The following is a 10,000-nucleotide window of genomic DNA, read 5'->3' on the forward strand; positions in this document are numbered from 1 at the left end:
TAAGTGGTATGCTCCTCCGTGCAAATTTGTGTAATTGACCCAAAAGTGCTGCGTGCACGGGACACAGACGCTGGAGATGTGGAGATCACAGCCTTCCTGTCTCTCCATCACACACGCACAAACACACACAGTCCACTGACTGCCAACACCCCTTACAGCCACCTATAGGTCCCTGTGGTAGCTGCTCAGCTTCGGTATATGCAGGCAGTAATTAAAGTAGTATATAATGTCTGTGTACAGAAATAATTAAATTGTTATAGCTGAATAGGCTGAGTGCTCTCAAAGTCTCAGAGGACTTGAATTCAAATGATATGAATTTAAAATGGTGGCCTATAAAGCCACTTTAATGGAACCCCTCTAATTGCATGGCGAGTTCTAACACAATTGATATGTAAATGCCATATGGGATAGCTTTATTAGCTACACTGTTATAAATCAATTAAATGAATGACTACAACTCAAACTCAAATTCACTTCGGAATCGCTGCTTTGATAGTTGACATAGTGATGACTATGTCCATTTTTGTTTGCATAGAATATATTAATTCTGCATTCGCACAATTGGTTTTGCACATTCATTTCCTTCTCGGCCTCTGCCTGCGCTGCACTTCTCCATGTGAGCATCCTCCAGTGCCTCTAGGTGGGAAAGCGCTCGTTATCTGGCACAGGTGATTAGACAAATACTTAATTACCAAAAACACATGTTGCAGGAGATGTAATCAGTGTTTTTGGTTCTGTTGTCTAATTAGTACGAGCGATAAGGGCTGTTTATCACATTACTCTGAGGAGCGGAGAAGAGAGGAGAGGTAAGGAGGGAGTAAGGGAGGACAGGAGAGGAGAGGAGAGAAGGAGAGAGGGGAGAGGAGAAATGAGAAGAGGAGAGGGGAAAGGAGAGGAGAGGCGAGAAACAGAGAAGAGAGGAGGAGAGGAGAAAAGAGGAGAGGAGAGAGAAGAGGAGGAGAGAGGATAAGTGAAGAGGGGGGGCAGGAGAGGGAAGGAGGGGTGTGTGGGGGAGGAGAGGAGTGGGGAGGTGAAGAGAAAAGAGAAGAGGAGAGAGGAGAGTCAGTGGAATAAGGTGAGAAAGAAGAGATGAGATGAGGTTGGAGGGAATGAAAGCCTCGGAAAACTGCACCTGGCAATGAAAGGCACTGTGGTTTGCATTGGCCAGAGTACTTGACTTGATATTCAAGTAGCAATCAATTAAGGCAAGGACAAGGCTAAATGGATTTGAAAAGATGGGTTGGTTGAGAGAAGAGAAGAGAAGAGAAGAAAAGAGAGAAGAGAAGAGAAGAGAAGAGAAGAGAAGAGAAGAGAAGAGAAGAAAAGAGAAAATAAAATAAAATATTCACATTCTAGTTCAACACCTCCCAAACCTCCAAAGCTCCTCTACTATTATATTGCAATCAATTAAGGCAAGGACAAGGCTAAATGGATTTGAAAAGATGGGTTGGTTGAGAGAAGAGAAGAGAAGAGAAGAAAAGAGAGAAGAGAAGAGAAGAGAAGAGAAGAGAAGAGAAGAGAAGAGAAGAGAAGAGAAGAGAAGAGAATATATAATTCCAGTTCCACACCTCCCACAACTCCTAAGCTATTATAACACCCATAACTCTGTATTCCATCATAACACCCATAACTCTGTATTCCGTGACTCTAGCTCCCCATCTACTTTCTTCCCACTTAAACACAGAGGGTCTGACCTCCCGCTGAGCGGACATTAAAAACAGCACGCCGGCTCTCTCCTGGTTCTTTTCATTAGTTTGAAGGTCGTTTGACATTCATCAGGGCAGTCAGTGCAACCGCACTGCGTGCTAATGCAGTGGAGCTCCGCTACAGAACCCTCCCGCTGCCAACCTCCGTCTCCGAGCTATTAACACAGGTAGGAGGGGGGTGTTTAGATGTGTGTACAGTATGTATGTGTGTCATTGAGTGTGTGTGTGTGTGTGTGTGTGTGTGTGTGTGTGTGTGTGTGTGTGTTTGCCTTTATGTGTGTGTGTGTGTGTGTGTGTGTGTGTGTGTGTGGGTGTGTGTGTTTGAGGGTGTGTGTGTTTGAGTGTGTGTGTGTGTGTGTTTGCCTTTATGTGTGTGTGAGTGTGTGTGTGTGTGTCTGTGTTTGTGTGTGTGCGAGTGTGTGTTTGTGTGTGCATTTATGAGTGTGTGTGAATGTGTGTGTGTGTGTGTGTGAGAGAGAGGTGGTAGTTTTGCAGATCAACAAAACCCTCAGTCAATGGAAGCCCACATGGAGGGCTACGGAGGACGGAGACTAAATCACTTTTTATGACGGTGGTATGCCTGCATGCCTAGCCAAATTGATTGAGTGTCTTTGTTGGGTGAATCGTCCTTGAGTGTGTGTGTGTGTGTGTGTGTGTGTGTGTGTGTGTGCGCGTGCATGCGCGCGTGTGTGTGTGGAGGAGGCCGAGTGCAAAGGGACGTTATGGATGTGTTGAGTACACGTGCAAACACTAAGAGCAGCAAGAGCTGGAGGACAGAGATGGAGATGGATGCAGAAAAAAGGATGACCTTCAATACGAGGCTCGTTTTCCTTTTCAGAGAGCTCACAGGTGTGTGTGTGCATGAATGTGTGTGTGTGTGTGTGTGTGTGTGTGTGTGTGTGTGTGTGTGTGTGTGTGTGTTTGTGTTTGTGTGTGTTTACCTTCACAAAAAGTGAGACGGTAAACAAAGTACACAAAAAATAAAATATTTAAACGGAGAGATGGAAAGAAGAACCGGAGAGGGACAGAGATGGGGAGAGAAACTACTGAGGGATGTATCCCTGTTCCAGAACTACAGCTTGCCTGTCTATCTGTCTGCCTGTCTGTCTGCATACCTGCCTGTTTATATGTCTGTCTGCCTGCTTGCCTGTCTGTCTGTTCAAAGGTTCCTCCCAAAAATGTTAAGATTTGTTACATTTATATGAGGGCTCAACTATGGTGAAAACCATACTCAGGATAAACATTTATCCCGTGTGTGTGTGCATACAGTATTTGTGGGCAATAGGGTTGGGTATCGTTTGGGTTTTATCCGATATTGATGCTAAATCGATACCGGTGCCGGTGCCAAAACGGTGTACCGTATTTTCCGGACTATAAGTCGATCCTGAGTATAAGTCGCATTAGTCAAAAAATGCGTCATGAACAGGAAAAAAACATATATAAGTCGCACCGGACTATAAGTCGCATTTATTTAGAAATGTATTTCACAAAATCCAAAACCAAAAACAGAGAATATGTAACTGGATTATTGAGGCCAAAAAGATTAATGTTAATGAAGACGAAGGTCATTGCAAGCAAAAGATTCACTGAAAGAAAATACCATGTGGTACACCAAAATGTATCTAAAATGTGGAGAATACAATGCAATCAAGCATTTTGGGCGATGTGGAGTCACAGGCTGGCAGCAGATTAAATGCTCACAAGAGAGAAAAAGATGCAGTTTTAGACTTGACTGAAGCAAGCCAGGCGATAGGCCAGGCCCGACGGTAATTGTAAAGCAATTTACAAAAGATTCACTGAACAAAAATGCTGATATGATACATGAAAATTTTGCTAAAAATGTGGAGAATGCAATGCAATCAAGCATTTTGGGCGATGTGGAGTCACAAGCTGGCAGCAGATTAAATGCTCACGATAGAGAAAAAGACTGTTTTAAAAGGACATGACCGAAGCTGAGGCAAGCCAGGCAATAGGCATATAGGCCCGACGGTAATTGTAAAGCAATTTACAAAAGATTCACTGAACAAAAATGCTGATATAATACATGAAAATTTTGCTCAAAATGTGGAGAATGCAATGCAATCAAGCATTTTGGGCGATGTGGAGTCACAAGCTGGCAGCAGATTAAATGCTCACGATAGAGAAAAAGACGGGTTTAAAAGGACGTGACCGAAGCTGAGGTAGGCATATAGGCCCGACGGTAATTGTAAAGCAATTTACAAAAGATTCACTGAACAAAAATGCTTATATGGTACATGAAAATTTAGCTAAAAATGTGGAGAATGCAATGCAATCAAGCATTTTGGACGATGTGGAGAGACAAGCCGGCAGCAGATTAAATGCTCGAGAGAGAAAAATATGCGGTTTTAAAAGGACGTGCAGACCGAAGCTGCAGCAAGCAGGTGATATTTAGAAATTTATTTCACAAAATCCAAGACTAAGAACAGACAGACTATGTAACTGAACACATTGAGGCCAAAAATATTGAGAATTCTACAGGGAATCTTGAAGACGAAGGAGTGAATAGTGGCAAGAGGCAAGCCGAAGGCTGCCAAGTCCCCGACGCTATTGTAAAGCAATTTACAAAAGATTCACTGAACAAAAATGCTGATGTGGTACATGAAATTTTAGCTAAAAATGTGGAGAATGCAATGCAATTAAGCATTTTGGACGATATAGCGTATTGGCACAAGCTGGCAGCAGAACAAATGTTCGCCGAGAGAGCGAGAGAAAAAAAGATGCGCGTTTAAAACCAGGGCCTAAATTTCAGCGCGGGATTGCGCATAAATTATTACTAAGTATTGAGCATACTAATAAAAGTCCCGCAACGCTAGCCATTATAATGCGAGAAATTCCCACACATTTTACAGCGCTGTCTGACGTTAATCTAATAATGGAGCGGCCTGAAAGCGGACCAACTCTGACTTCAATTGAACCCCATGCAGAGACACACACACGCGCGCGCAGGACCACTTTGGGGGTGCCTCTCTCTCTTTGCTCTCTCTCTCTCTCAGCAGGATTTGTCACCGCTAAAGTCAAATTATTATAGCCTATTACGTGCTTCTACATCAACCGCTATCGACAGGAAAGGAAAACAAACGTTTAGCAATCAGGAACCGCAAACACAGAAGCATGACAGCCTATAATATAACGCGAGAGAACATGGATGTGTTCTCCATTTGAGGAACGTTATAATCGATTGCGGACGTGAACAGACAGCTACAGACACGGAGCGCATAGGCCTACTTTCACTTTCTGTGCGTATTCACGTGAAAGATAATTAGTAGCAAAACAGCGATCAAATATTACATGGCAGTGAGTTTTGTTTTCAAATGTTTTCATGCATGTCCAGATAACGGGTGAGGAATGTTTAGGGGACAGACTATCGTGAATCCTGAATTTATGGCTGGGCAAAGCACAGCACCTTTATTTGGACCATGGCTTGTAGCCTTCGAGTCAGCTATAGGCCTTCATTTCTTGCGTTTTACTGTGAGACATAGGCCTATACTTTTCGTTTGGAGCAGCATACCGGTAGGCTATCAATGGCATTGGGTCACTATTAAGTTTCATGTATAAAAGAGTGTCGGGATGTCCATCCGCTTATTGTGAGATAAGGCATCCGCTTTCATTCATTCATTCATTCATGGAACGTGTGCTGTGCTGCAAGGGAAACCTTATTCCGTATAGCCAAAGAGGTCTAAGATAGCCTAAATGTAGTTATTTCTTTAAATTATGCATGATTTACTTTTTATAAAATTCGTAGGTTGATGCCTGGCAGCAACAATTGTGTTTAAATGTAGGTTAACCTGCATGGGCTGCGTGCTACTGGTAGCTTGAGAGCAATGTGTTGGAGACTCATGGTGTAGGACAATGACTTTGTTGGCAACAATATTAAACCAACCAACAATATAAATTATTAAGAAGAGCTATTTTATGAGTTAAATTGAAACAAAATTATACTGGCTTTTATTTGTCCGAATCTGAGGCCCAGCTATAAATAGAATCCCGGCAGTAATTTGAGGATTTAAGTATGCACGTGTGTTTCACGACTTCTGCATTTGAGAGCGCTCTCTCAAGGCTGTAGACAATAATGTTTCATGTAGGGTTCATGTCAGTTAATATAAATTAACATTTAAAAACATGTTCAATTATATAATTTTTTTCATATATAAGTCGCACCTGACTATAAGTCGCAGGACCAGCCAAACTATGAAAAGAAGTGCGACTTATAGTCCGGAAAATACGGTACTTTGTATTCACAATAAAATGGTCTAAAGCATCAATTTTTTTATTGATCAGACAATTTATTTTTTTTATTATTGATAAGTTTTCACATTTCAACTTTGCTGATAACATTTCAAATAGATGCCAGTTAGCACATTAGCAAGGTTATTGTGTAAAGTATACTGTTGGTGTTGTTTCATAGCCTTTTGCTTGTGTGTAGTTACTGCGAGATTTTGACAAGAGCTTGTGATATTGCTTTAAAGTAAGCTACTTGGCATGGGCTCACACGCGCTGTCAAACACTGTCCACTAGTCCAGACCTGCCAAACCCAGAACAGATATTATGAGTACAACTTTTTCAGCTCATCTTGGTGTAGATGTGTGTGGCCAAATATCAGCGCAACATATAAATATATTTTGGATAGTTGACTCATTCATTAATGTCAAAAATCTAAATTTAAGCTGAGCGTGTAACTGAAAATAATAACTTTTTTGTTATTATTTACCACCTTTCACAAAGATTCCATTGAATGATGCATTTAACTCGTAACAATAGTCTTGTATCATACCATTCCGTTTAGGATCACAAAGGTGGCTAGGCAACATCAGAATGTCATAGACACACATAGCACAGGGTAAACTGGAACTTTTGTTCACTCTTTTTTTAGTTTGTGTAGAAGTTGTGATTTCAGATTTGTTGATAAATTGATTTTCGAGACTTTGATTTCTGGTGACCTGATTTGAATGTGGTTCTGCTGGTTCTTAGCCTGCTGCCTAGCAGCACGGCAGGATGAGCACAGTTCAGATAGAGCCATTAAGAAGCGTGTGAAAAAATACAGACTGGAGGAACTAAAGCGAGAGCTGGAGGCTTTGGGGGTTAACATTGATGGCCATGGACAAGACATGGATGAAAATAAAAATAAAAACAAAAAGACCAAAAAGGAACTCCAAAAGCTCCTAATAAAGGAGTTGAAGCAGGTCGAGGATGGCAGAACTGGCCTGGACATGAGGGCTAGGGAGAGGGCAGAAGGACTAACTCTGCCCATGGAGATCCCAGAAGATGTCCTAAATGTTCTTCATGACCTCGATGCATTCTTGGACAAAGAGTTGGAAGACTCTGAGAAAAATGAACAGAGGGATGACGATGTGAAAGCTGTGATCGACAGTCTCCTAGATAAAGTGGACTCGACTCTGGGTGAGTAGAAGACATCTGCTCTTACTGAGTGTAAAAAGTAGCCTTGCATCACCAGAACCAACTTGAGCTCAGAGCAATAAGTGGGCTACGTAAAAAGTATGCTCACATTTAAAACATCAAAATGGTTCAGCATTGAATTTTAATAAATTGTTCCCCCATTATGTTTAGCTTCAGAAGGACTGAAAGACAAAGGAGAAAAGGAGAGTCTTGAGGCCAGAGGTTGGAGACAGGAAGGAGGAGGCTGAACAGGAAGCCAATTTCTGGAGTGCCAGAGAGAACCACAAAGGTTCCGTCCCCAGGAGGAGGTTTCAGGGGGCCAGACACAGCAGCAGACGGCTGACTGTGTGAATGATTGACAAGGACAAGGATAAACCATCAATAAAGATACAATTTGTAGTGATCTTAATGTTTCCCCACGATTCATTTCTCAAATATTATTCTGCAACCTAATGACTCATACCAAGCTGTTCCAGTAACAGACCTGCCAACCTTGAAGATTGTTTTTGAGTAGCACCTCGAGCCGAGAAAAAAAAATGCTCACGTTGGCCTTCCTGCATGCAGCCAAAATCAGACATAGCCATACTCGCAAGACACATTTTGGATAGCGATGTTGAAAATCTATCTAAATGTGATGCAATGTGTTCCTGAAAGTGCAAACTGAATCTTTTACAGTAGCTCTATAATGTTGACAATTAATAATCTACACTAATAATCCTGACCTATGAAAAACACTTGTGTTGATAGGGACTGATGTGAATAATTTGTCCATTTTCTTATATGTGGCCTCTATTCAATTATGTCTGGTATTATTACCTCTTTTCAATCCATTATTATTAAAGATTTATTTTGTTAAGAAATACATCAATTAGCCTGGATACCAGACTTTCTGACTTAGCAGAGAGTCTGGCCTAGATCGATTGGCAAACGTTTATTTCCTGGTTGGTAGACGCTTGTCTGAAGTTTGAAATCATTGGAGTTCAATCACTAACGTTTGGTAATGACGTATGTTAACCACGGGGGAAACAACGATAACGATAGGCTTGCAACTTAAACGTAATCTCGCTCAGGAACACCCTCTGTTCCCTGGTTGGTTCGGAGACAAGTTGCCGAAGTAAATGAAGTGAACAAGAGTTATTCCAGACGGAGTACTATAGGGAAATGTAAATGAGCGGAAGTACGTAAGCAGGCGGAGGCCAGGCTATACATCTATGCCCATGTTATGCCAACGTATTTAATTCCCCTGGATATAGGCTACAGTAGATAGAGGCTTATGGACATGTGCTGTTGTTGGTGTGCAGTCTATCCCTTTACTCACAAAAGCCTACATGTTTTGTTTTTTCGTAAAACAAAAATACATTCAATGTTCAAATATTACCTGATGAATAATGCAAATTACTGATTGGTTTTAAATAATTTCACTTGCACATGCACTCAGTTTCTTTCAGATCGCAATGTCTTTCTTCCATCTGTGAGGTTGCAATGGTTAGGCCTACATTATCCCAACTACAGTGAGGTGCGCGATCTCCGTCTGGAAGCCTATTATTTGTTCTCGCTTGTTTTCACACTAATAATCAAGAAGAAGGATCTATATGCTCCAAAGAAAAAACAAATTGAACACTAATCAATGAGCAGCTCAAAATATTTAACCTAGGTCCACTTTCAGACTCGTTGTTAATGGCTGCATTTTGCCTTAGAAAGGGCCGTGCTCCATTAGCGGCTTTTAGTTTTATCCACTTTAACCATCAGCGACACATTGGAAATATGCTAACTTAAACAATTGGTGAACAAGTAATAACTTTCCAACACAACATCAAACTATTAAGTCTAGGTGAATTTACAATCGCACTCAGTGGAATATTTTTAGTTTCGCAAAAAGCTGGGGGAACGCTAATTTGCGAGTGAACACTTGTTAAACTCACCTCATCAAGTCTTTCATTTAACCCACCGTTGGAAAATAACATAGAGAGGCCACTATGCTTTGCCTGTCATTCTCACTTGTCATTTTCTCTCTGAATCTCATGCTCGCATTACAGTTTTTTTCAATCGCTAACAAGCGCTTACCCATACTTCAGATATTTTTTCTAAACTCTTAACACAGATTCACACCTACAAAACACAATTGGCCAAATGGATAATTTTCTTCTCAAAAACACATTTTGTTAAATATATACTAACTCTTCATTTCAAAACAGAACACATCTTTCTCTGCACACACTAACTTTACCAAAACACTGGAAATCTGACTCAAAATTAAATTATTCTGTCAAAGAATAACACTTGTTTTCCCTTCACAAGGTACATGCAGTCAATCAAAGTACACCAGGTTTCAAAATACTGGCTATTGTTGACATTACAAAAACTGCATAGACTTTTATGTCTTACAGGTATTTGCATGCAAAACATGCTATCCACCGTTTTTACACTAAATTTCTTGGTTGCGAACTGTATGTCCACATGCAATGTTCACATTCAAAAGCATTCCAGTAAAATCAAATCAGTTGTTTTCCCTTTACTGTTTACAACAGGAGGTACAGTAGAAATACTGTTTACAGTATGATAGAACAGGAAAAGTTTTACAGTATTGCTTACAGTGAACAAAATATCCATGAAACACACAATAGCATTCTGAACAAAAAACAACAGCAAAAAGCCCAGATAAAAAGGGGGGGAACTAAAAAAAGCACACAATTACTGTATCTAATCTCTGCGATCTTCAGAGTTAGGCCACATGTTTTCATCAACATCGCATCTGATATTATCCAAGGCGATGTACCTGGGATAAAACCATTTGGTAGCAGAAGCAGAGCAGAAGCAGAGGTTTTTATACTGTATCTAAGGTTTGGAATATTGTGTTTGCTATTGTGGGATGTTGTGTG

At 40.9% G+C, this 10,000-nt stretch overlaps 1 pseudogene; it reads right to left on the bottom strand.

Annotated features, from left to right (window-relative positions):
- Positions 1–10,000, bottom strand: part of LOC143136725 (protein kinase C-binding protein NELL2a-like) — a 78,460-nt pseudogene that overhangs the window by 34,796 nt on the left and 33,664 nt on the right.

Source organism: Alosa pseudoharengus, unplaced genomic scaffold, assembly GCF_046254945.1.
Source record: "Alosa pseudoharengus isolate Yale_2024_CS ecotype anadromous, Long Island Sound unplaced genomic scaffold, YU_APseudo_1.1 YU_APseudo_1.1_scf_20, whole genome shotgun sequence".
In the NCBI taxonomy this organism is placed as follows: domain Eukaryota; kingdom Metazoa; phylum Chordata; class Actinopteri; order Clupeiformes; family Clupeidae; genus Alosa; species Alosa pseudoharengus.